The 25,533-nt window shown below is 45.0% G+C and overlaps 1 protein-coding gene across 2 annotated transcripts in view; it reads left to right on the top strand.

The window, feature by feature from the left end:
- The first annotated feature begins 2,222 nt into the window (after nucleotides 1–2,222).
- Nucleotides 2,223–25,533, top strand: part of GNB4 (G protein subunit beta 4) — a 54,116-nt gene continuing 30,805 nt past the window's right edge. Inside the window, exons 1-2 of one of the 2 annotated variants that reach the window (XM_075556072.1) lie at nucleotides 2,223–2,399; nucleotides 21,902–22,075. The gene's annotated coding sequence lies outside the window, so the exon portion shown is untranslated. The remainder of the gene's footprint in view (nucleotides 2,400–21,901; nucleotides 22,076–25,533) is intronic. The other variant, XM_075556071.1, reaches the window with a different exon arrangement.

The following is a 25,533-nucleotide window of genomic DNA, read 5'->3' as shown; positions in this document are numbered from 1 at the left end:
TTTCTATTCTTTTGAGACATATTTTTTGGTAATGAAATTCTTTTTATCAACTCCACTTTCAGATTTGTAGTATGGGCTTATTCTTTATCAAATAAGTGTCCGTTTTAGAAAAAAATATATACTGCAGATTCAACAAAACACAAATATAATATTCTTGGAAGAAGACTAGTTTAGATAATTAAACTTTCTCTTTCTATATTTGGACTTTAATACATTTTTCTGTTCACATCTAACTTTTGGTGTTGGTTATTGTGTGTACTTTACTCTAAAATATTCTGACAAAAACAAGCAAGATTCTTATTGAAATTGTTCAGGATTTTTTAATAGCTTAATCTAGAAACTGTTTCAGGAAGATGTGGCTTTGATAGAGTAACTTTGCCAACTTTTGCACTTGAAAGCTGGTAATTTAGATTTCCCTTAATCTTTTCAGATATGAAGTATCTATCTCTGTGTTTTTCCTGAACACTAATAACTTGTTTTTCAGCAAATAATCCTAACCCAATCACTTCTCAAAGCCAGATAATGTCTGCTAAGTGTTGTCGCGCAGGGACAAAACAGAAATGAATCTAAATAAGGAAACTGAACTTTGGAGCCAGGCCAGCCAGGTCCCAGGTGAGATGCTGCCACTCCCTGTGACTGCAGCTAACTTGCATGACCTTACGGAGTCTGTTTCCCTATCTGTACAATGGGAGTAAAATCCATATTGCCAGGTCATTGTGAGAACCAAATATGACATGAGAAAGCAGACAGTCTGGTATCCAGCAGGTGCTGGTTAAATCGTAACATCCCTTTGCATACTCCTAAAATCAGCTTTTAAAATTAAAATCTATAAATGGTATATATACACACCATTCGCTCTTTCAACCAGCTCCCAGCAAACTTTTGCTGACTCCTTGATGGCAAAAGGGGAGTTGGCAATTGTTCCTCCTTCTTAGAGGCTGGGGGTGGGAAGGTTGGGGGAGTGGGAGGCGGAAGGGCTGGAGCATCCCTTGTTAAGAAAAGTAAAAGTTTGGGGAGGGAGGTCACAGCCCATTCTTGCCACCTCCCAGAAGCATTCTTTCCGCTCGGCTTTTGCATGGTCTGGTTTTTCCACAAAAGGGTCTCACTTTCTCAAACGGTGCACGCGGGGTGCAAAGCATCCTCCCTCTTCAAGTACTAAGAGATGTATTCCAGGTGCTAGTGGGAAGCGGCAGCAGCAGGAGAAATGGAAGGCTGCGGGGGTGTCAAGTTCTCACAGGATCCATTGAAACCTTTCTCCCCGCACAGCACAGCAATGGCACAAAGAACTCCTGTAAAGTCCTTACCCAGGGCTGTTTCTTTAAATCGTTTGACGTCAGAGAAGGAATGCTATAGCAACAGTCTGTCAAACTGGAATTAACTTAGAAGAAAGATGGGGGTGGGGAGAGGAAGACTGCTCCCAGGGGTACTGACTTCGGAGGGAGCAAACCGCACAGATTGTTCACTTCTTTTATGACACGTTAAGCATGAAAACTCAGAGAAATGTGAAATCATGACGTCCACTGAGCTTGCCTGCGGCCTTTAGCTCGTGCAGGGACGAGGACTCTGCGGGAGGCCTCTGAGGAGATAGTAACAATAACTTGCGAGTCTTGATCATTGGTTAGGCACCGGCTCTGGGACACACAATGCCACAGGTGATTGAACGTTTTGAGCCGCTGGGTGAAGCAGGTATTCACAGGCGGTGAGGCCCGAGAGGAGGGTCACAAGGGTGGTCCCTATCCAGAGGGATGGCAGAGCTGGGCTGGCCACGCAGTTGGGCGCGACACTGGCCTCCGCTCGCTCGGACTTTGAGGTTCCTGGAATGTGAAACCTACATGGGATGGTGGAGACTTGGACCCGAACCCCACTTGGCGCGCCCAGAGGAAGCTGGTGCAGAGCCCGGGAGGAAGCTGGCCACGCTCTTTTTCGACGGGCGCGACGCAGAAGTGCGCTCGGGCGTCCCGGCGCCGCGCCACCGAGAAACTGAAACTGCTCGGGAATCGCGGTCGCTCTTCTCCTTCGAGCAGGAAGCGAGAGAGAAAATAGGAAGCAGAAGCTCCGCGTCGCCAGCAGCCCCAGCCCCCCGCCCCGGCGGGGAGGCGGAGAGGGAGGGGGAGCGCGCTCCGGGGCCTGCGCGCGCGCGTGCCCGCCGCCGGTTCCTGCCGGGCCCGCGCCTCGTGCCTCGCGCCCCGCGCCCGCCGCCACGTCCCCGCCCCACCCCGCCGCAGCCCCCGCCGGCGCGCCGCGGAGTCGCCTGCTGGGCGGCGCGGCCCTGGGTGTGGTCGCCGAGTCTCCGCCGTTGGGCTCCGCGCGCCGCGCGCCGCACGCCGGCTGCACGCCCCCGAGCCGCCGCGGACCCAGACGGCGCCCGGTCGGTCGACGCGAGTGCCCGCGCCTTGCAGGTAGGTGGCCGGCGGCGCACGGGCGGCGGCTCGCCCGGGAACTGGCGGGTGCCCGCCGGGGGCGTGCGGGGCCGCTCGGGCGGCGTCGGGGACGGAGCTCCGGGCGTCGGGGAGGGGACGGAGCTCGGGCGCCGGGCCGCGCGCCGCTGCAGCTCGGGGAGCGGTGGCTCCGCCGTGCCCGGCGCCGCGCCTGGGCCGCTCGCTCGCGTCGGAGGAGCGGTGGGCTCGCTCTCCGCCCCGAGCCCCGCCACCTCCCCCGAGAGAGGCCGAGGTCGGGCGCCCCCGAAACCCGCGGGTCTTCGGGAGGGTCTCGAACGGTGCTTGAGGAGGGAGCGTGGAGAGAGCTGGGCAAGTTGTGCCGGGCGTGCGCCTCCCCACGCGTGCAGCGGGTGCGTGTCCCGTGTCTCTCTGAAGGATGCCCGGGCAATGAGGGAATGGGGGATGCTCGTGAGCCTGGGCCAAGGACCCAAGCCCTTCCTCCCGCCGGACCCCGTCTGCAGAGCGCGCAGGGCGCTCTCACGCTCGGCTGGCGGTGGCCGTTTGGAGAGGAAGAGCTACTTTCCCAAAGTTACAGGGGGACAGAGCGAGCGTCCATGTGTCCGTGGAAGCGCAGCTTTGTTACCGCTGCATCGCTCTCTGCCCTGGTCTCCCCGTTGCTCCGTTTCTCTGCGGTGAGGGTGACGCGGATTAGCACCCGGCCCGCAGGGCTGGCTTTTTGGGAGTTCGGTTGTTGATTACCCAAACCCTAACACACTGCTAACAGATCCCCACTCGCTGTGACGCACGGAGGGTAGAACTGTCCCCATAGGGTTTCCCATCTGTCCATCTTTCAGGAAGCAGGCGACCAGCTCGATCCCCGACTCCGGGTGTGCACGAACTCGCCATCTTTTTGTTTGCACCCTCAAGGCCGCTTATTTAAGTTGGCAGGGCAGTCATTTCTTGTCTGTCAAGGTGCTCTGTAGCCATTTGAAATCGTATGCATCGAGACCCTTGGCACATTTTGAGACTCTTCATCAATGTGAGGCTTTGGGGTTTAGCCTAGATTCTGGAAGTTTCTGGCTTATTTCAGGATTTGTTTAACAGTCACTTCAAGATTTTTTTCCCATGTTGCATTTTCATTTGGAGAGGAATTTGAAACGAAAATAGAAAGCTTTAAAATGTCGTTGTATTGAGCAACAATGACACCCTTCTGTGTGTGTACACACTTGGGAAAGGATAAAATTAGTTTCTGTGGCTTGAGCTGCATTCATATTTCTCTGTGAGGCACAGGCTTTATATGAGGTTCTTCTAAGGCAGTGGTTCTCAACCTTCCTAATGCCGCGACCCTTGCATACAAATTATTTTCATGGCTACTCCATAACTATAATTTTGCTACTGTTATGAATTGGGCGACCCCTGTGAAAGGGTCGTCTCCCCCCCCAAAGGGGTCGAGACCCACAGGTTGAGAACCGCTGGGTGCCTGTCGGTCTTTTTTTAGCATGTAGAATTGGTTTCTTTTAACTTTTTGGTTATGTTTGTCAACACATACTTTCGTGTTTTAAACAATAAACTCTGGGCACTTTGAAAATTAAGTATTGGAACTAGACGGGTGGCCGTTTTTCTGCGTGCCTGAGATGGCGTACTTCTCTCAGGCACCATTATTGATGTCAACTAGCTGCAACTGGTTTTCTTTCTCTTGCCCATTAGTTGTTTTCTGTTTTGTTTTAATCATTATATTGGGGGGTTCTTTCAGAGCTTATAACAATCCATCATTCAATAGTATTAAACACCCTTGTACATATGTTGCCGACAACATTTCCAAAAGTTTCTTTCTACTTGAGCACTTGGTATCAGCTGCCCCTTTCCCCCCCTCCCTTACTCACCCTCCCTCCCTTCCTTGTGAATCCTTGATCAATTATATATTATTATTTCGTGTGTTTTAAAAATATTTTATTGGGGGCTCATACAACTCTTATTGCAATCCATACTTCCATCCATTGTGTCAAGCACATTTGTAGCCATCATCATTTTCAAAACATTTTCTTTCTCTTTGAGCCCTTGGTATCAGCTCTTTTTTTCCTCCCTCTCTCCCACCCATTGACCTCTTGATAAATTATAAATGATTATTATTTTCATCTTACACCAACCGCCATTTCCCTTCACTCATGTTTTTCTTGTTTTCCCCCTGGGAGGGGAAGTACCCATTAGTTTAATCTCTATTTATTATAGGGACTACTTTATACCCGTTCTGGACCAGGGACCATGTTATATGTGATTCTGTTTATATCTCGTAATAACTTGGTGAGGAAATTACATCTCAGTGATGTTGATGGTAAGTAACTTGCCTGGCACTGTGCAGTTGTTAAGTATCTCAAAGGGAATTTAAGGTTCAGCCCCTCTTGTCTCCAAGGCCCATGCTGGTTTCTTTGTGTGGCACTGAATGCCAGGGCATGAGGAGTGAGCCCCCATAACTGGTCAGCATGTGCGTGAGGTGTCCAGGACACATGTGGATGTCAGTTTGTTTGTTTACCGTGAGCCCTACCATCCTTCCCCATTGCTTTTCAGCTCCTCACACCAGCTACTCTCTTACCTCTGGTTAAGTTATAGTGCTTCCCCTCTGATCACAGCTTCCCCTCTGAGGCTGTGGGTTACAGTGGAATCCTAAATCCATTCTGAATCAGCCTCCATTGTGACTGTTCTGACCATTAGCCGGTAATGTAAAAAGCTTGTCCCTCTGAGGGAGTGTCTGCTACCTGGGTGTGCCCTTGATAGAAACTGGGATGCTGAGGTCACATGGTTTTGAGTCAAGCCTCAAACAAGATGGAACGAGGGCCTCAGAAGGAATCCCATAAACATGTCTAATTCACAACAGTGTACTTATCCCCATCAGAGTCCTGTCCTGCTTTGGGAGTCCCGCCGATGTGATGGGTTTTATCTGCCTCCAGTCCTGATTTTGTGACAGCGTCCTTTGTTTACATGCCCTGTGTATGCAGCAGGGCGCCTTGATGGCTACTGACCACAAGGTCAGCAGTTCTAAACCACCAGCCAGCTGCACAGGAGAAAGCAGAAGCTTTCTACTCTCAAAAAAGAGGGATCGTTTCTAAAACTCACAGGGGCCTGTCTGCCCTGTTCTAGAGGCATGCTGTGGGTCAGAATTGACTTGCGGGCGGGAGTTATTGTAAGCAGCATCGCTACTGTGCATCCCGTGGAGGCCAGGATGCTGGTGCTCTGCTTTGAGAGGATTCATTTCTCTTGGTGTCCTGTGAACGACTTAGTAGATGCGTCTCTGCAAAATATATTTGAATTGGAGTCTCTTTTCCCCTAGTAGAACAAGTGTCCTGTTCAAAGTTCAAAGCTTCCCTCTTGCAAGGGCAGAATTTCTCCTATTGAGACTAACAGGAGTCCAGATGGTGTAGTGGATTACACGTTAGGCTGCTAGTAGTTCGAAACCACTAGTCACCCCTGTGGACGAAGAGGAGGCTTTCTACAATCTCTGGAACCTCCTGGGACAGATCTACTCTATCCTCTGAGGGCGCTGTGAGTCGGCATTGACTCAACGGCAGTGAGTTTGGTTTTGAATTTCCAAAATAATAACCCTATTTGAATGCAGGTCCTTGGCAACAGCACTACCAATGGCCCGTTGCTGCCGAGCACATTCTGATGCATGGTGGCACCGAGTTACAGCACTGGGTACTGCAGGGTTTTCTCCTGAAGGAAGCGCCTGGCGTTCATGTCTGATGCTTCTCGGTGTGGATTTGATCTCTAGTCTTCAGGTAGCAGCTGGTAGTGTGACCTGTGTGTGCTACCCAGTGACTTGGAAGTTTACAAACTGGATAGAAATCTAATGTGGAACATGCCCAAACCAAATTCACTGCCCCTGAGCCAGCTCTGACTCAGAGTGACCTCAGAGGGCAGGGCAGTAATGCCCCAATGGGTCTCTGAGACCGTAACTCTTTACTGGAGTAGAAAACCTCATCTTTCTCCCAACGTGGAATATAAGGACCCTGTCATTTCCCTCAAATTAAATCAGGAGATAGTTTATAGGTATCATTTCTCTGTATCTTCTCTTCTGCATCTTCACTTTGTCTCCTTGAAATCATTTGCCTTGTTATGTGAACATTCTCTTGGTCTCCCATCTTAAAATTACTGATGCATTGTTTGGTTCCAGCAATGGCCCCATTTCTCTGTTCTTCCCTGATTAAGTTCAATTTTTATGTAACACAAAAAGATACTATGGTAGGATAACCCCAAAGTAGTGAATTTAGTTACCGTTAGTAAATGGGTACAGATGGAGCAAAAAGGTTAACAGGATATGGCTTTGCTCTGCATATTACAGTTTTGTATAATTTTAAGTTTGGGGAACTTCTTAATGTTTTACATATTCAAAAATAAAATTAACAAGGATTGGGGAAACCCATCCAAAAGTGAGTACAAACCAGCAAATGGACCATCTGTATTTCAAGAATAAGTATAAACATTCAGTAGGAAAAAAAAATCCATTCAAGCATGTTTTAAACACAGGACTTTGACTATGTTCTGAGAGGAAAAGGACCCTAGATTCAAACATATTCTATTGAGGTTCCTTTATTAAGCTTTAGACAAGACAGAAAGAAGACACAGACAAATCAGATTAGAGAGCCATCAGCATGAAGCCACGATGGAGTCCTAATGCATTACTCCATGATCGTCGGGCTAAGCATCAACCACAGGAAACCATCACAAAATCATGATGGATACCAGATCTGTTTATCACCCTGAAGGCAGGACTGCAGGCGCGGTCAGGAGAAGGACCACTATTGATCTGTGTGCGTGTGGGTGATTATAAACGTTTACAGGGTTGGTCCTAATGCTCTGACCACATGGCTCATGACCATATGACTCATGACCATGCCACCTGGAGTCTTGTGTGCCAGTACCCCCAAACTTGATGGCTCGAATCTGTGAATCATGAAGGACACGTGCAGGCAAGGTTCCCGCAGGCAAAGCTGTTGCAGGGCTGGTGAATGGCCAGAAAGTAGTCTCCAGTAGAGTCTGAGTTGAAGCCAAGACTCCAAGTGGAGTTAGGGCTCCCACAGAAGCCTGCAGCCTTCCACAGATGAGGTGCTTGAGGATTTAAGCTCTGATATAATAGGAGACAGCTTCAAAAAGCTTGTGGAAAATCCCATTATCTTTCCATTCCATTTTCCCATGAACTTTTTGAAGCCTCCTCATATACACTTACTCTAAAGATTAAAAGAACTACAAAAAAAGAGAGAAAACTCTTGAATTCTGGATGGACTCAGGGTTTCTGACACTCAATCATTATGGATGAAGAGTGCCTCATCTTCCTTCCGAGGAGCACCCGAGGTTTGAACCGCTGGCCTTGTGGTCAGCAGTCCAGCGACTCACTGTGCCACCAGGGCTCCCTTGAATGATGTAAAGCAAGTTGTTATTTGTAGTAGTAGGGGTGTGTCAGTTCTGTGTGTGTATTGTAAGACTGAGCAAATGAGTAAATGCATTGATATGTAGGAGCCTGGGTTCTTGCTGTGGGAAGAGACAGAGGAGTCCCTGTGAGCGCATGACGTATGCATACATATATCCTAACTCCGTCTGGCAAGGGGGCATAGAAACAATGATACCGTATCTGTTAGTCCAGATTGACGAGAGAAACATTCATAGACATTCATATGTGTATAAGAAATAGCTTTACCCCAATAAAATGACTTATAAAAATCTATATATTCCTGACACCCCTCCCCCCCAAAAAAGAATGAAAGGGCTGAAGTAGAAAGAAAATGTTTTGGAAATGATGAGGCAACATATGTAAAAATGTGCTTGACACAATGGATGGATGTCTGGATTGTGATAAGAGCTGTACAAACCCCCAATAAAATGATTTTTTTAAAAAAGAGTTTTATATAAAAGAGCAATTATATATTGAGAAAACATCCCAGCCCAGTCCAGATCAAGTCCATAAGTCTGATATTAGTCCATATGTTTGATACTAGTCCATAAATTCTTTAGACTCACACAGCACATGCAATGGTGCTGAATGCAGGAGGATCACAGGCTAGTGGGTAGTAGGTCTTGTGGATCGAGTATCAGTGGAAGCGTCTCAACGCTTGTGTGAGTTGCCACATGTCTCCTCCAGCTCCAGGGCTCAAGCTCCATCAGTGTGTCTCCATCTGGCTTGTCAACAGGATGTCTAACAGAGAGAGTATGTGTCCTGCCTCCAGAGAGGAAGATAGGAGTTCCCAGAAGCCTCAGGAGAAGACCGTGCCCACACAGAGGCATGATTGGTTAAGACCTGATTGACAGGCTAGACTCCATCCTTATAACCTTACAACAAGTTGACATGAAAGTATGTAACTACCACACCTTAGTAGCAATGAGTACACTAGTGACCATATATTGGTGTCAAAATATTCTCCAGTCAATAGAACCAAAATGCCGTAGAGAAATAGGTAATACCAGAGCTGGGATAGTTCGAGCCGGAACATCTTGTGTGACAAGGTAAGGAGGTGCTCAGAAATGATGAAGGCACACCAAAAGGACATGGGAACTACTGGAAGGACCTCCTCTGTCTGCCAAATCTGGGACATTTTTCACTTAAATCAAATGAGAACGCGCAAGTCCGTACAAAATAAAACAAGAAAGAAGGGGACATTTTAATTTGAAAAATCACCTCTTGTCACTGGTGCAGATAGGAGCTGGAGACACAGGGACTACAGGGCGGATGATTCCCTTCAGGACCAGGATGTGAGGGGTGATACGGGGAAGGTAGAGGGTGAGTGGGTTGGAAAGAGGGAACCGATTACAAGGATCTACATGTGACCTCCTCCCTGCGGGACGGACAACAGAAAAGGGGGTGAAGGGAGACGCCGGACAGGGCAAGATATGACAAAATAATAATTTGTAAATTATCAAGGGCTCATGAGGGAGGGGGGAGCAGGGAGGGAGGGGAAAAAAGAGGACTTGATGCAAAGGACTTAAGTGGAGAGCAAATGCTTTGAAAATGAGGAGGGCAAAGAATGTACAGATGTGCGTTATACAACTGATGTATGTATGGATTGTGATAAAGAGTTGTATGAGTCCCTAATAAAATGTTTTTTAAAAAATCACCTCTTGTAACCATCTCAGCAATATTGATCAAACAGGTATCATGAATGGAGAAAGCTTGATCAAGCAAGGCTACAGTCTCAAATGATATCTCCAGAGATTCCTTACAAAGATCAAAATGTTAACTTTACGGTGGAGAAATTGGACAGATACCACCGAAACCTAGTAGTCAACGCTAATATTGCCAATAATGGGAGCAGCATGTACCTCTTGATGCGGCTGAACTGAGGCTATCATTCCTTTTCTGTGATATTTCTGCAATAGAGGGCCAGAATCTAATCATGAGGAAACAGCTGCGGAAGCTAAATTAAAGATTACATAGAAGATGGGCTGGACTCTTCAAATACGCCAATGTCCTGAAAAGCACGAGGCGCGGGACTGTGACAGAAAAGCACGGTTAAAACATAGGAGCAGCACATTGCAGTGCATAATCCTCCACTGGATTTGGGAATGGAGAAAAATAATCACGGGCGCGCACTGTTGTGGTAAAAGCACAACCAAGCCCACTGCTCTGCGGTCCATTCCAATGCAGTGACCCCAGAGGACAAAGCAGAACTGCCCCCACAGAATTTCCAAGGCTGTAATTCTTTACAAAACCAGACAGCCACTACTTTCTCAAATCCAGCTGGTGGATTTGAACTGCTGACCTTGCAACCCAGCAGGTAACCCACTGGCCACCAAGGCTCCTTGCCACCAGGGAGATGCAAATCAAAACCCCCGTGAGATGCCCCCTCACCCCCATTAGAAGAACAATGAACACAAAAATGGAAAAGCATTGTTGATGATAAGTGGGGGAGCAGCTGGAACGCCCACCTATTGCTCATGGGGCGGCACAGAGGCATAGCCCCTCGGAAACAGCCTGATGGCACCTCAAAAGTTGAACTTAGAGCTTCATACACACAGCACTCCACCTGGAAGTGAAAGCAGGAACACCTTGTACCAGTGGTCCTCACAGTGATGTACACGACAGCCTACAGGTGGAAGCAACCTAAATGCCCCTCAGCAGACGAATGGGTAAGGGAGACGTGGCCTATACGTACGATGGCATATTACTCAGTCAGAAAGGGAAAGGAGGTTCTGCCGCACATCACAGCGTGGCTGAAGCGACAAAACCGTTTGCCCAATGAAATAAGGCAGGTCCCCAAAGGACACATATGGTCTGATCTGACTCGTCTGAAATAAGCCAACCCACAGAAACCCAGGATTCCCAGCGGTTAGCCGTGGTGAAGGCTTGGCGGGGCGGAGTCTCTCTTTGGGGCATATTGAGTTCGTTCATGGGGGTAGCATACTTTGGAAAAGGACACTTGCAACGCTTTCATAACATGAAGAGGGCAAGCAGTGTCTCTGGCTTGTGTGGAATATTTTGGAAATTGTTGAATTGGTTTTGCTGTATATATTTTCATGGCAATAAAAAAAATAGAGCTACTTTGTGTCAAAATTTGTTTTTCTTTCAAACATTCCACATAGACTATTTCTCAGCTCTTAATCTTTTTTTTCCCCTGAACACACTCCAGACAGACTTTATCCCTTCTAGTCCATGAAGGAGGAGCCCCGGTGGTACCGTGGTTAAGCTCTTGCTAATGAAAAGGTGTATTGTTTTAATTCACCAGCTGCAGAGAGGTAGCCGTCTAATCCACAAAGATTGACAGCTTTGAAAACCCCACGGGCAGTTCTCCTCTGTTCTCCTGGCTGCTCTGAATCGGGACTGTATAGACAGCAATTATTTTTCAGCTTTATAGTAAAGTGACCTGTTTTTGTCGGGAAATTATTATTATTATTTTTAAATTCTGACTTTTAAAAAATTCTGACTTTCTATAAAAGAAATACTTCTGGATTCTAAATACCTTTCTGTTCTTTAATTAAATCATGCATATTAAGCAGACCATGGTGGATAGGTAATTAAGAAAATTGGTGTCAACCAGGGATCTTTGTTATGTGCATGACTTGTTAAGTTGTCCCTTAGGGAATTTGTTGGATGAGAGGATTATTATTTTTTTTAATATAGACTCCTCCATGCCACATCATCTAAAAAGAAGAAGAAAAAGCTGATATGTAACTTTTTTTAAAGCTCAGAGATTTGTTTTTATGTTTATGTGTGACCCTTTATGAGAATTAACATTTATGAACAAGAGATCTTCCCTATATTCTTGGGTTTCTCGATGCGCTGCTTCGGGCAGTTTTCAGGAAGAAACGAGTGAGAGCGAGAGGAGACTCTTTCCCCTAAGATACAAAGAAGAGGAAGAGGGTTTGCGCTGTACACTGCATCTGTGGCTCTGAGCCAACTCTCCTGTTAGTGAAGGACCGGCTTTGTACAGCTGTAGAGAATGATGACGAGGCAGCCGTGATGTGCTGGTTAAGCATCAGAAGTAATACGAAGCAGCTGGAGGAATGGGTGTTGATGACGGAGTGACACTGGCATTGTAGGATAATGTTGTAGGGCAAGAACATCTGGAGGAAAACCAGGGAGCCACAACACAAGGGAAAATGACTAGAGGCCTACCTTGGATAGACTCTTCAAGCCCTCTGCCAGAGATAAAGGAGCCCTGGTGGCGTTGCGGGTTATGCATTGGGCTACTAACCCCACATTGCTCACCTGCAGCTCCAAGGGACAAAGATGGACGATCTTGGAAACCCACAAGGGGAGTCTCACTCTGTCCTGTAGGGTCTCTGTGAGTCGGAATCAGCTAAAGGCCATTTGACTGGTGGTTTTTGAGAACACTAGTTAGTGGTGGGGCAGGCAGGTGGGGCGAAGGTGGAATCTCACATCACACTAGTCTGGGTGGTTAATTAGCTGTTGGTCTAAATCTTAGATGGCAAGCATATGACATTCTGGTAAAGAACTCGTGCAATTTGGTGCTGAAGTAACAGATGTGTGTCTGCTCAATTCAGAGCAAGGTCACATGGTACACTTGCTTGGTAATTGCTAAAGCCACGGAAGCTCTATTTTATACATCGGCTTAATGACTTTCTGTTAGAAAGAATGAAATCAGCAACTAGAAAAGGAAAGCAAAGACAGCGTCTTAGTTCTACTTATTCTTGGTAACTTTTATTCATTTATATTTTTAAAAGGTGTAATCTCATGAAATCGCCTTTTCGTACACGTGTTATTTGCACACGCCATACTTTGTCCTCTGAAGTCAAGGCGGCAAGTAAGTGAGAAGGGTCGTGGTGCCAAGAGGCACAAATAAGCATTTGTTGGATGAAATCTGACATCCTCCATGCCGGCAAGCTTTCATCCTAACAGGAATGGATTAAAACTGTTTTGCAGATATAACCCAACGTAATATGCACCCAAGGTTGTGAAAATTAAGACAAATTTTGCGATTTGATATGGAAAGGAACTACATGTGGTCCTCTATATGAAAAACAAAACAAGAGGTGGCAGTACTGCTTGGAGTCATGAGAAGGGGGACCCACAAGGGCCATGATTTATAATTTGCATAATCATCGTTTATGTTCCTAACAGCTCACATTTGGAATTCAGACAGTAGAGGTGCCTTGTCATTAGTTTTAGGACTGGGTTATGGATTGACTTGTGTCCCCTCAAAATTTCATGTTGTAAATCCTAACCCATATCCCTGTCTTTGTAGTTTGGGAGTGGTGTTCTGTGGTAGGATAACAGAGCAGCACCAGTAGGCTGTGTGTGGCTTACAACAGTCTCTCTCGGAGACAGAAAAGAGCAGGTTTAGCAAGGAAACACAAGCAGGTAGGGGAGGGAGATAGATGCCCTACCACGTGAAGATGACAAGGAACTGAAGACCAGAACCTGAAAAGAGACAAAGACCTTCCCCCAGAGTCACCAGAAAGGGACATCGTTCCTCTAGCCACTGGAAAAGGAGTCTTGGTGGCGGAGTGGCTGATGACATGCATTGGTGCTGCTAACTGCAAAGGTCAGCATGGTCTCTACTCCCGCAGAGGTGTGCGTTCTCATAAGAGCTCCAGATTGCCAGACGAAGAAGAAGGAAGAGGTGATTCAACTCTCACATTTAGGACATTCTGAAGATCAACAACGCATTGGGTGATAGAGTACCAGAAGATGAGCCCTTTGTGTGTGTTTTGTGAGAAGGAGGAGGGCTCTGTGGATTGGTGTCGGACTTAGAGACTTTATATAAGAGTTTTATATAAAGAGTAAGTGCACATCAAGAAAACAGCCCAACCCAGTGCTACACAAGCCCAACATTAGCCCATAAGTCTGACTCCTTCACACGACTGTTCCAGCACCCAGGGCTGCTGTATCCAGGTAGGTCCATGTGGCTTCTCCTCGGGGATATCTTGCAGGAAGTGAGCCTTGCCAGCTAAAGCAGGGAACTGGCCAAGGCAATTGCACCCTGATCCGACCATCACAAAGCAAGAGATCTGAGAATTAGAAAGGCGAGGCTCACTGAGCCATTTAACCCCACATGTGTTTATTAGCCAGGTTGGCACAATAAACTACCTTAAGCTGCCTCCTCAACGTGATGTCAGTCTTGATGTGGACAGAGCAAAGCTTTGAGGACCTTCCTTTACTGACATGGCATAACTCAAAATGAGAAGGAATCACTGCAATTATCTAGTAATAATCAGTGTGTGGTCCTGTTGAAGTATGAATGACGAAGTATGAATCCAGGAAAATCTGAAGTTATAAAAAGTGAAATGAAATGCATAAAGATCAATATCGTAGGCACCAGTGAGCTGAAACAGACTGAGAATGGTAATTTTAAGTCTGACAGACATCGTCTGTTGTACTGAGAATGAAAAACTGAAGAGGAACAACGTCACATTTATCATTAAAAAGACTATTTCAAGATGTATCCTGATGGACAATACTGTCAGTGATAGGAACATATTGATAAGCCTACGATGTAGACCAGTTAATATTACTATCGCTCTAGTTTTTGCACAAATGACTAGTGCCAAAGATAAGGAAAGGGAATATTTTTACCAATGTCTGCAGTCTAAAATTCATCAAACATGCAATCAAGATGCTTTCATAATTCTTGGTGGTTGGAATGTGGACCTTGGAAGCAAAGAAGGAGAAGTTAGACTTGGATGATGCAGACTTGGTGGAAGGAATGAAGCTGGAGAGTCCATGATGGAATTTTGTACATGTGGATCTTTCTGAGTGGAATACACAGAAATTCAATCAACTATGTCTAAGGAAAGGGACAGTGGAGAGGCTTAATATCATCCGATAGAACATGGCCAGGATTGACTGTGGAATAGGATGAGCAATTGCTCACATGCAAGTTCAAGTTGATGCTGAAGAAAATTCAAACACATTCAAGAGAGTCGGAATAGGACCTTGCGTACATGGCAGGTGAAACGATAGTCCGTGTCAAGCATAGATTTGAGCATTAATGACCAAACAACAGACTAGTCAGATGACATCAAAAGATATACTTGAAGCAACCAAAGGGTCATGAAAAAAAAAAAACAGGATGGAAAGAGAAAAAAAATAATAAATGTCAGAGGAGACTCTGAAACTTGCCCTTGAATGTACAGTAGCTAAAGCAAAAGGAACAAATGATGAAGTGAAAGAGGTGACCAGAGATTTCAAAGGTCGACTCAAGAAGACAAACTATAATAATTATCATGATAAGCAAATGCGCAAAGACTTGGAGTTAGAAATCCAAAGGGGAAAACCAGTCAGCCTTTCTCAGGCTCGAAGAACTGAAGAGATGTCATATGGAAGGATCCTATGGACAAAATATTGAATAATGCAGGAAGCGTCCAAAGAAGCCGGACACAAAGACCCTGTACCAAAACGAACTGGTCTGTGTTCAGCCATCTCAGGAGGTAGCACATGCTAAAAAACAAAACAACAACCAGGGTATTAGAAGGAAGTTTAAGCCGCACTGAAAGTATAGACAAAAACAAGGTTCCAGAAATTGACAGAACACCAATTGAAATATTTCAACAAATGATGTCACATTGAAATTACTCCATATATCTATGCCAAGAAATGTGGAAAGCTACTATCTGGCCAAGCAACTGGAAGAGACCCCTATTTGTACCTGTTCCCAAGAAAGACGATCCAACAGTTTGGGAATTATTGAACAATATTATTTGTATTACATTTCAGTAAAATTTTGAATTGCAAACATTCAAAAAGGATTGCAGCAATACACTGACCTGTCAGAAGTTGAAGCTGGACTCAGAAAAGGATGCGTTGTGAGGAATAACATTATAGATGGATCTTGGCTGAAAGATGTTAGCCTGTGTTTATTGGCTGTGCAAAGGCATTCAACTATGTGGTTCATAGCAGATTGTGGATAACATTCTCAAAAATTTAAATTCTAGAGCATTTAATTGTGCTCCTGTGGAAGCTCTATGCAGACCCAGGGGCAACTGTTAGAACAAGGGTAAATGAAGAACATGTATTCAAGATTGGTGAGCCGCGGCGTAACTACCTGCGGCAATGTGACACAGCATAACCTTGCTTCCGCGAGGGAAAGGGACTCGAGGCATTTACAATTTGACCTATACCCCAACATAAAGAAAAACTACATTCCTCACCACTGGATCAGAAAGCAGCATCATGACAAATGGAAAAAAGATCAGAAGTTGTCAAAAATTTCATTTTAGTTGGCTACACCATCAGTGATCTACTGGGAAAATCTGCAAAAGAAATCTAAATTGTTAAAAAGCAAAGATGTCTCTGGCCCAACCCATGGTGTTTCCAGTCACTGCGGGTGAAAACGGGACAATAGATAAGGAAATAGGAATATTAATTGATGCATTTAGTTAATGGTATTCGTGAATATATTGGACCACTAACCACAAGGTCCACAGTTCAAAACCACCAGCCACTCTTCTGGAGAAAGCTGAGGCTTTGTATTCCTGTAAAGATTTATAGGTTTGGAAGCCCACAGGGGCAGTTCTATCCCATCCTATAGGGTCAGTATGAGTCATAATTAACTCGATGGCATTTGTGAGTTGATTTGGTGAATAAAATTAAATAGACCATGCACTGCCAGAGAACCAACAAATAAATCTCTTGGAAGAAGTACTGCCAGAATGTTTACTAGAAGTGAGGATGATTACTTAATTTAAACATATCATCAGGAGGGATCAGTACCTGCTAAGGAACCTCATACTTGTTAAAGTGAAAACCCCCCAAAAAGTCAAACCAAACTCACTGCCATCAAGTCAATGCCAACTGATAGCAGCCCTGTAGACAGGGTAGAACTGCCCCTGTGAATTTCTGCGATTTTAACTGTTTACCAGAATAGAAAGTCCTACCTTTTCTCCCACAGAGTAGCTGGTGGTTTTGAACTTCAGACCTTTCAGATCATAGCCCAACTTATAAACACTACACCGTAAGAGCTCCCTCTAGTCTCTGGAGGACATCTTGTTTTGTAAAAGGGAGCGGTGGTGAAAAAGTGGAAAGCCTTTGACAAAATGGATCGACACCGTGGCTGCATCAATGGACACAGGCATAAGAGCAATTGTGAGGATGGCGCAGGACCACGCAGTGTTTTGATCTGCTTCGTGGGTCGGAGCTGACTTGATGGTACCTAACAACAACAGCAACCAGAACACAACAGACGTATTGCTCCCCCATGTTCAGTGCGTCACAGTTCACAATAGCAAGAAGCTGAAAACAATGGATAAAGAAACTCTGGTACATACACACAACAGAATATTATGCATCCCTGAAAACCAGAGAAGAAACCAGAAAACACCTCATGACATGGATGGCCCTGGAAACCAATATGTTGAATGAAGTTAGTCACAAAAGGATTTATTATATGAGTCCACTACTCTTACACACCAGGATAAATACCACTTCTAGGTCTTGTGATCTCCTAATTCACTCTCCCAAGCAACTAGGTCGAGACGCTGTCTTGCGTCCTTGAGCCATAGATCAGGGCATGAACATCTTAGCAACCACCTTGAAGAGGAGACCTCACCTCATCCAAGGTCATTTTTTCAAGATGTGGGGAGAGGGAGAAGACCATTCAGTTGCTGCCATAAAAAATCGTACTAAGGTCACCCCAAATCCACAGACGCTGGTGAGAGTGATAAGCAAACTTTACTGAAACTTCTACTCAAGATGGAGCCTGTGTGCGTGTGGGGTGTATGTCTTGTAGAGGCGATTTCATTTCTGTAGGTTAGGAAATGGGCACGAGCAACCTCCCATTGGGAGAAAATGCTTAATATTTATATAGAATCCAAGAAGAGAATATGCCTGGTACTGTGTTCCTAAATTGGTTGCTTTTGACCTGGTTTTTATCCAGCCCTTAATGACTCAGGCTTTGTACTATAGAATCCTGGGATTTTACCCTATGTACTTTGAAGCACGCAGCATCCTTCCTAAGGTACACCAGGACTAGGTGAACTGGGATTTACCTTAAACTCACCTGTAGCCCTGGGACTTAGGCTGAAGCTCTCTGGTGTGAGATGCAATAGATGACTGCTGTATCAATGAGTATAGAGCGGTCATTGGACCCTCTCTTGCCTTGAGGGTGCCCAATAAATGGTGGCCCAAGACTACCATAGAATTACGATTTTAATGCCGTTTCCTGTATTATGACATGTGTTAGGCTGGTTCTGCCATTGCGAATGAATATTATTGAAAGTTTTACCCTTATCACCAAGTCCCAGTGTTTATGTAAATAGTACCCGGTCACTTAAAAAGAGTTTAATCTGTACATGTAAACAATTTATTATGGTTAATAAAAAATTAAAATAAAATATGCTCTCTGTATCAGTGTTTCATGCTGTGCCTAATGTTAATGTAACTTTAGGTTTGTTATCTTTTCCTGACTTTCCCCCTTCTTATTCCTTTAATGAAAAAAATTAATTAAATTTATTTAAAGAACTCAAGACTTAAATTTCCAGCTTTTACAAATACAAAGTAGAAACCAGAATTCTGAAATACAGTGGATGAAATATTTAATGTATAAAACATAAATGTGAAAATATGCAGGAAAGAAAATCCATTTGCTTTTCATTCCATGAATTCCTGCTCACTTAAAAAACATGCTCATGCATAACATTTTACTGGGTCACGGAATTTACCACTTCAATATATGTTCTGCACCCATGCCATTCTGTTCAATAACTAAACCATGATTATTATCCAAAGTCCCCCACCAGGTCAGTTCTGATTCATGGTGACGCTTTATGGGAGCAGACAAATCTTTTTATTGGGGGTCCTTACAGCGCTTTTAAGAACTTGTTCTTATGGCTTGGTATATAACTATGTGTGAAAATGGTCACATTGGGCCTTATTGAGAAAACAACCTCGTAAGGTTTTAGGTTCTGTTAAAATAAAAATATATTAAAAAATCACCGTTAGCATTTCAGGATCCAAATTCTTTCACTTATAGTTTTTTCCTCTAAATTTTACTTACTTTTTTGAGAACATAGACAGCAAAACATACCACAATTCGACAGTTTCTACATATACAATTGAGACATTGGTTGCACTATTAAGAGTTGTGATCCTAGCCTCACTGTCCTTTTCTGAGCTAATTCTTCCCGTTAAACTCACTTCCCCCAGGGGTTTCTGACTCATAGTGATCCTGTAGGGCAGGATGGAACTACTCATGTGAGTTTCTGAGACGGTTGGTGTTTATGGGTGTAGAAAGCCCCCTCTGTCTCCCTTACAACGGGGTGGTGGTTTCAGACTATTGGCCTTGCAGTTAGCAGTTTAATGCCACGGAACCACAGGGTTCTTCCTGTTGACCTAAATGATTCTTTGGTTTTAAGATGTCTTCAGGGGATATTTGTGATTGAAGGTTTAAAGATGATCTCAGGACAGCTATCTCAGGCATTCATCCAGCCCCTTGGTACCAGAGAATCTAGAGCTCGGGAGCTCATCTAGAATTCTGATTTGCATTTCTCATGAGAATTTTCCTGAGAATTCATGAGAATTCGTTTTCATGAGAATTCTTTTATAGAATCTGGAATCAAATGTTTGGTAATGGTAACCAGACACCACCCAGTTCTTCTGATTTCACAGGACAGAAGGCAATTAGCCACCCATGCCCCCTTCCCTATCCTCCTATTCCTAACACCAACAAAACGAAACAAACTCCGTGAGCAAGTTGATTCCTATTCATAGCGACTCTGCAGGACAGGGCAGAACTGGCCCCATGAGTTTCCAAGATTGTAACTTTTGTTTTTTATTAGATTATATCTCTTTATGGGAATAGAATGTCTCCTATTTCTCCAAGGAGTGACTGGTGGCTTTGAACTGCTGATCTCGTGGTTAACAGCCAGTGTGTAACCATCAACCAGGGCTGTTTGCAAACTTTTAAGACACACCCAGCCCCAGGCAGTTGGTAGTGAGCTTAGAGATAAAGAGAAGCACCAAGTTACTTCGTGAGTTAATGCTAAAGATACATGGTGGGTATTTTGTCGTATGAAAAAAGATTATTGCATGTAAGTCTTATATTTAGAATCAAAAGGTTGTTTTTTTTTGGTGGGGGTTAAAAGGGAGCTGATGTCAAGGAGTTCAAGAAGGAAAAGCATGTTTTGAAACTGATGTGGTAACATTTGTACAATCCTGCCTGATGTAATTGAACTGTGGAACAATATGATTCTGTATTAGTTCCCAATAACATGATTTTGAAAAAAAAGAGTGTTTTGCCCTAGTTTCCTAAAGGATTGAGACCAATGGTTATCAAACTAGGGTATGTCAGAATCAGCTGGAGAGCTTGTTAAGCACTGATTGTTGGTTGTTCCCCTCACCCCCACCTTCCACCCCTGCTTCCCGAGTTTCTGATACAGACATCTGAGAGTGAGTATTTGCATCCTGAGTTCCTAAGTGCTGCTGCTACTGCCCCCTCCTTCCCCGAGAACACCTACCCATTGCCCCGGACTCAACACATCCCCTCCCACTGAGTCCATCTTACTCATAGTGACTCCAAAGTGGGGTAGAACTGCCCCTGTGCGTTTCCAAGACTACAGATCTTTACAGAAGTAGCAAGTCTCATCATTCTTCCACAACGAGGCTGGTGTTTCTGAACTGCTGACCTTGTGGTTATCAGCCCAACATAACCAGTCCACCACCAGGGCTCCTGCCCATAGACTCAAGAGTAATGCTATATACAGGTTTCCGGGCCTATAAATCTTTACGGGAGCAGACAGCCTTGTCTTTCGAAGAGCAGGTAGTGGGCTTCAACCTCCGATCTTGCAGTTACTAGTCCAACACTTACCTGCCAATGACTCCTGGTTCCTTGAAAGAGCCAGTGGTATACACTTTTTAGTTAATATTGTGGTTTCTTCCCTCATACACCTTAAGGAGATAGTGGACATGAATAGTGAGTCATGGGATTGGAGGGGAGCCCAGAGAAGCGCAGATGCTCCTGAGGAGGCGGGGCAGGAACCGAAACCTTCCAGAGAATCAGTGTCGTTTGAGAAAGTCCTTCAAGGAACTGGATACATCACTGCCATCCAGTCAATACTGACTCATAGCGACTCTCTGGGTTTCCAAGACTTTACAGACGTACAAAGCCCTGTCTCTTCCCCTACCCACCAAGGGGCTGCTGGTGGTTTCGAACTGCTGGCCGTGTGGATTGCAGCCCAATGCATAACCACTATACCACCCAGGTGCCTTATTTTGCCCACTACCCCTCCCTGAATTCCCTCCCTGTTAAGAGTCCAGGTTTGTATGAAGGGTCACATCCGGGATGGTGTACATCATCTCGTCAAAAGCACAAAGACCCAGCTTCTAGAGTCCAAGAGGAATTAACATTGTGCCCATGCTTCCCACCGAGCTAAGCTGAGGAAGATGTGGTTACAGTACAGCAGGATTCGAATAAGGAGTCAGGCCATGAAAGGAGCCCAACCGCCTAAATATTTTGAGTTTACGTTTTAAAGTATGCCTGAGTGATACTTGTCAATGTCAGCAGTTGTTAGGTGCCCTCGCGTCAGCTCTGACACATAGTGGTTCTGTGGGCAACAGAACACACCACCACCCACTCCTCTGCCATCCTCACGACGGCTAGACGTTGAGCCCTTGGATGCAGCCTCTGTGTCAGTTGATCTCATTCGTCTTGCTCTTTTCTCTGACCACCTGCCAAGCATGATGTACTCCTCCAGGGACTGGTCCCTCCTGACATGTCGCAAATGTGTGAGATGAAGTCTCGCAGTCCTCACTTCTGAAGAACACTCGGACTACACTGCTTTCAAGACGGTGTTCTATCCTTCTGGCAGTACACAGTACATTTATTATTATTCGCCATCACCATAGTCCATGGGCCACAAGCCACACCTATTACCATGAAGTCAGTTGCAACTCATCGTGATGCTCGGTATCACTAAGATCACAGAGCTCTGAGGTGCACGCTGCCTCGGTCCTCTCACAGAGGTGCTCGTGTGTTTGAATCACTGACCTGGCGGTTTTCAGCCCAACACTTTACCCCGAGGACTAACCAGACGCCTAGTTTAAAGAGAAATCAATCATTTGTCCTGTCTCCCACATTGTTGTCCAGCTTTAGCGTGCCTACGAGGTGACTGACGACCACAGCTTGGCTCAGGCACACGTCCGTCTTCGAAGCAACATATTTGATCGCTAGCATCTGAGGAAGATTTTCTGCTGCAGATGGCTCAATGGACTGTGTTATTTGATATCTTGATTGCGGCTTCCTCTGGCCTTACGAAGCCAGGTAACACGAATTCTTCCACAACTTGGGTCTTTTCTCCATTTGTCATGAGGTGACTATGAGTCTGCGTGTGAGGGTCTTGTTCTGTTTCCATCGTGGCTTACTCCACACCGAACACTCTTTGAGTGTTCACCAGCAAGGGCTTCACGTCCTCCTCGCTTTCAGCAAGCAAGGTGGTGTCATCTGCCTGTCGCAGGTTGTCAATAGACTCCCTCCAATCCTGATGCTGTTTTTCTTCATACCGTCCAGCTGCTCAGATCATTTGCTCAACATGCAGTTTGTACAAATATGGTGAAAGGACACACACACCTTTCCTGATTTTAAACCACTCCAGGTAGCCCTTTTTCCACTTGAGTCCTGCCTCTTGGTCTGTGTACGGAGTTCCCACAGCAGTTATTTCCATGCTTCACAGCGTGACCCACAGTCTGTTGTGATCCACACAATCCCTTGGAACCGTTCATAAATACAAGAATACAGCATGCTGGCCTTCTCAGCTTTCAGCCCAGGACTACCTGGTGGCAGTAATAATAGACCTTGTTTCATGTCCTTTTCTGAATCCGACTTGAATTTCTAACAGTTGTCCCAAGATCTGGTTGAGGAGTTATGTGATCTATATCATATGATAAGCATTTTGATGTTAAAATCTGAAAAATTCCAAAATATGGAACATATCTGACACCAGGGTTGATGCCAGCATATTTTAGCCTTATATGACTATTTCTTGGTTTCAGGGCTTCACACAGTTCATTCCATTTGGTCCTATTCTGAGAATTTGCATTTCCACCCCCGATACACTGAATCGGCATCATTTTGAACCAGGTCCCCAGGGGATGCTTGTGTATCAGTCAACATTTTAAGGCACCAATGTTAGGCAATCATTCCAGGATGAATCTGTTCAAAGTCTTGGTCCCTTTGTTTATCCTCCTTTTTGGGCTATGACCTCAGAGAACTGGGCCGATATCTTATTCTTGCGGAGTCCCCGCTTCTGGCACAGAATCGGCATTCAGTAAATATTTGGTGAGAGAATAAGCTATTCCTCAAACATCGCACTTAGGTGAAGAGAAACAGATTTGAGAGCACTAGCTTATTTATTTTGGGAACACAAATAAAGCAGACATCCTTTCCAGGCACAAGAAGCTGAATTATTTTATGTTTGGGGTCTTTAAAAATGATTCATATCATGCGTAATTTGGTAGCAAAACTTTCATAAAGGAAATTCCAAGTTAACACTTTATGCTAGAATCTCCGCATCTCTTGAGTGACTTTGTTTTGTTTTCCTCATATCTTTCTGGAGGAAAGCACAACAAACGTCACTTAACCGCTGGTTCACCATTGCGCTGCTAACTGCAAGGTCAGCTGTTTGAAACCACTGGCCGCTCTGCAGGAGAAAGACCAGACCTTCTACTCCTGTAGAGCGTTAAAGTCTTAGAAACTCAGAGGAAGTTCCATTCTACCTTGTCCTATAGGGTTGCTATGAGTCAACATTGATTCGATGGCGGTGAGTTTGGTTTTTAGTTTTCAGTTATGTTTGTTTTTGTTTTGTTTTCCTCCTACCTGTTTGCTCCCTGCATCTCTGTTGTCTTGAGAAAGAATGCCACGCGGGGGGGAAAGACCTAAAATGCAAACCTGTCCTGTACCCAAACCCACTGCTCGGGAGTGGATTCTGATTCTTAGAGACCTTGCAGGGCAGAGTAGAATTAACTGTTCCATAGGGTTTCTGGGGCTATCAGCTTTAAAAGAGTAGGCAGCCTAATTTTCCTCCTGAGTAGCTGGTGGGTTTGTACCCCCAGCCTTACAACAAGCCAGTGCTTAATCCATTGTGCCACCAGGGATTCTTAAACATAGTTTACAGAGACTCTTTCGTTAAACCTTACTACAGGAGAAAGACAAAAGGCAGTCATCCTTTGGGAAGGGATGCCATCAGGTGGATGGATTTCTTCAGCCCCACCACCATGGATTAAGTTCCTTACAGTATATGATTTGGAGACAAAGAAAATTGCTACCAGATTGTGACTGGTGGCAGGTTAATTCATCTCATCCCAGACACTGCTTCAGACTAGGGGAGAGGACCTTGATTAGGGTACGCACAGCATTGCAGAAGTAGATGTTTACAGGACTGGTTCTGGGGCTTTGACCACCAGGATTTGAGCATGACTTTGTGAGTCACAGCCACCTGGTGACCAACTTCAGGGAACATACTGCTCTTGTCTGTGCATCCTTTGGGGTGTCCCTAGGGAGTTCCCTCGTGTTTTAGGCAAGCCTCCCCTAGGTTTGCCCTGGACTTGTATAAATACAGACACCCAAACGCAAACCAAATTCACTGCCTTCACGTGAATTCCATCTCACAACAGTCCCATTGGACAGATTAGAGCTGCCCTTTGCGTCTCCATGGCTTTAGATCTTGACGGAGCAGAAAGCTTTGTCCTGTTTGGACTGCTGGCCTATCGATGAGCAATTCCATGTGTCATCCACCAAGCCCCTGGGGCTCCTCACTGTCACTACGCGACTGGTCAGTTGTTCAGCATGAACTCAGTGGAGCCTGAATTGTGTCAAGTCTCAAAACGGAGTAAAGGATCCCACTGAAAACTACAGCTCTCTGCAAGCCACGCCCTGTAGAATGTAAGTGCTAACACATGGCCCTAGCTGTCGCTTGACTTCTCAGAGAATTTTTAAAACCTCAAAGGCTTTATCTTATTTATGATTTTGCTCTTTGTCAATAATGTATAACCTTTGACCCAGATTAGAAATCTAGAGTGCAAAAAGAATGCCCAATCATTATTTTTTCAATTATTATGATAATAACCAAACTCTATTGTCATCGAGTTGATTCCAACCCATAACCATTCTATGGAACTCAGAACCCTGTGGGTTCTAGTACCACGACTCTTTATGGGAGGAGAAAGCCTCATCGTTCTCCTGATTCTCAACCTACAATAATCTTTGATGAACAGACCTTTACCTGTATGTTTTAGACTTTCAGGAAGAAAAAGTAATTTATGTGTAAGGGTTTGATTTTTTAAAAATCATTTCATTGGGGGCTTGTACAGCTCTTATCACAATCCATCCATCCATCCATTGTGTCAAGCACATTTGTATGTATGTTGCCATCATCATTTTGAAAACATTTTCTTCCTACTCGAACCCTTGGTATTAGCTCATTTCTCCCCTCCCCCACCCTGCCTCCCTCATTAATCCTTGATAATTTATAAATTGTTTTTTTCATGTCTTACACTGACCTCTGTCTCCCTGCACTTTTCTGCTGTTCTTCCTCCTGGGAGGGGGCTATAGTAGGTCATTATGATCGCTTCCCCGCTCTTCCCCTAGCTCCCCTTCCCCTCTAGCATGTAAGGGTCTAAGTGCCATTTCTAATACGGATCTCTTTTATGAGCTTTCATGAAAATAGTTAAGAGATACTTGTATTGTTTCATGCATATTAAAATAGCTGTTCACTAACAGAACAG

This window comes from Tenrec ecaudatus, chromosome 8 (assembly GCF_050624435.1).
Source record: "Tenrec ecaudatus isolate mTenEca1 chromosome 8, mTenEca1.hap1, whole genome shotgun sequence".
Classification (NCBI taxonomy): Eukaryota; Metazoa; Chordata; class Mammalia; order Afrosoricida; family Tenrecidae; genus Tenrec; species Tenrec ecaudatus.
This window is presented reverse-complemented; position numbering and strand designations above follow the sequence as displayed.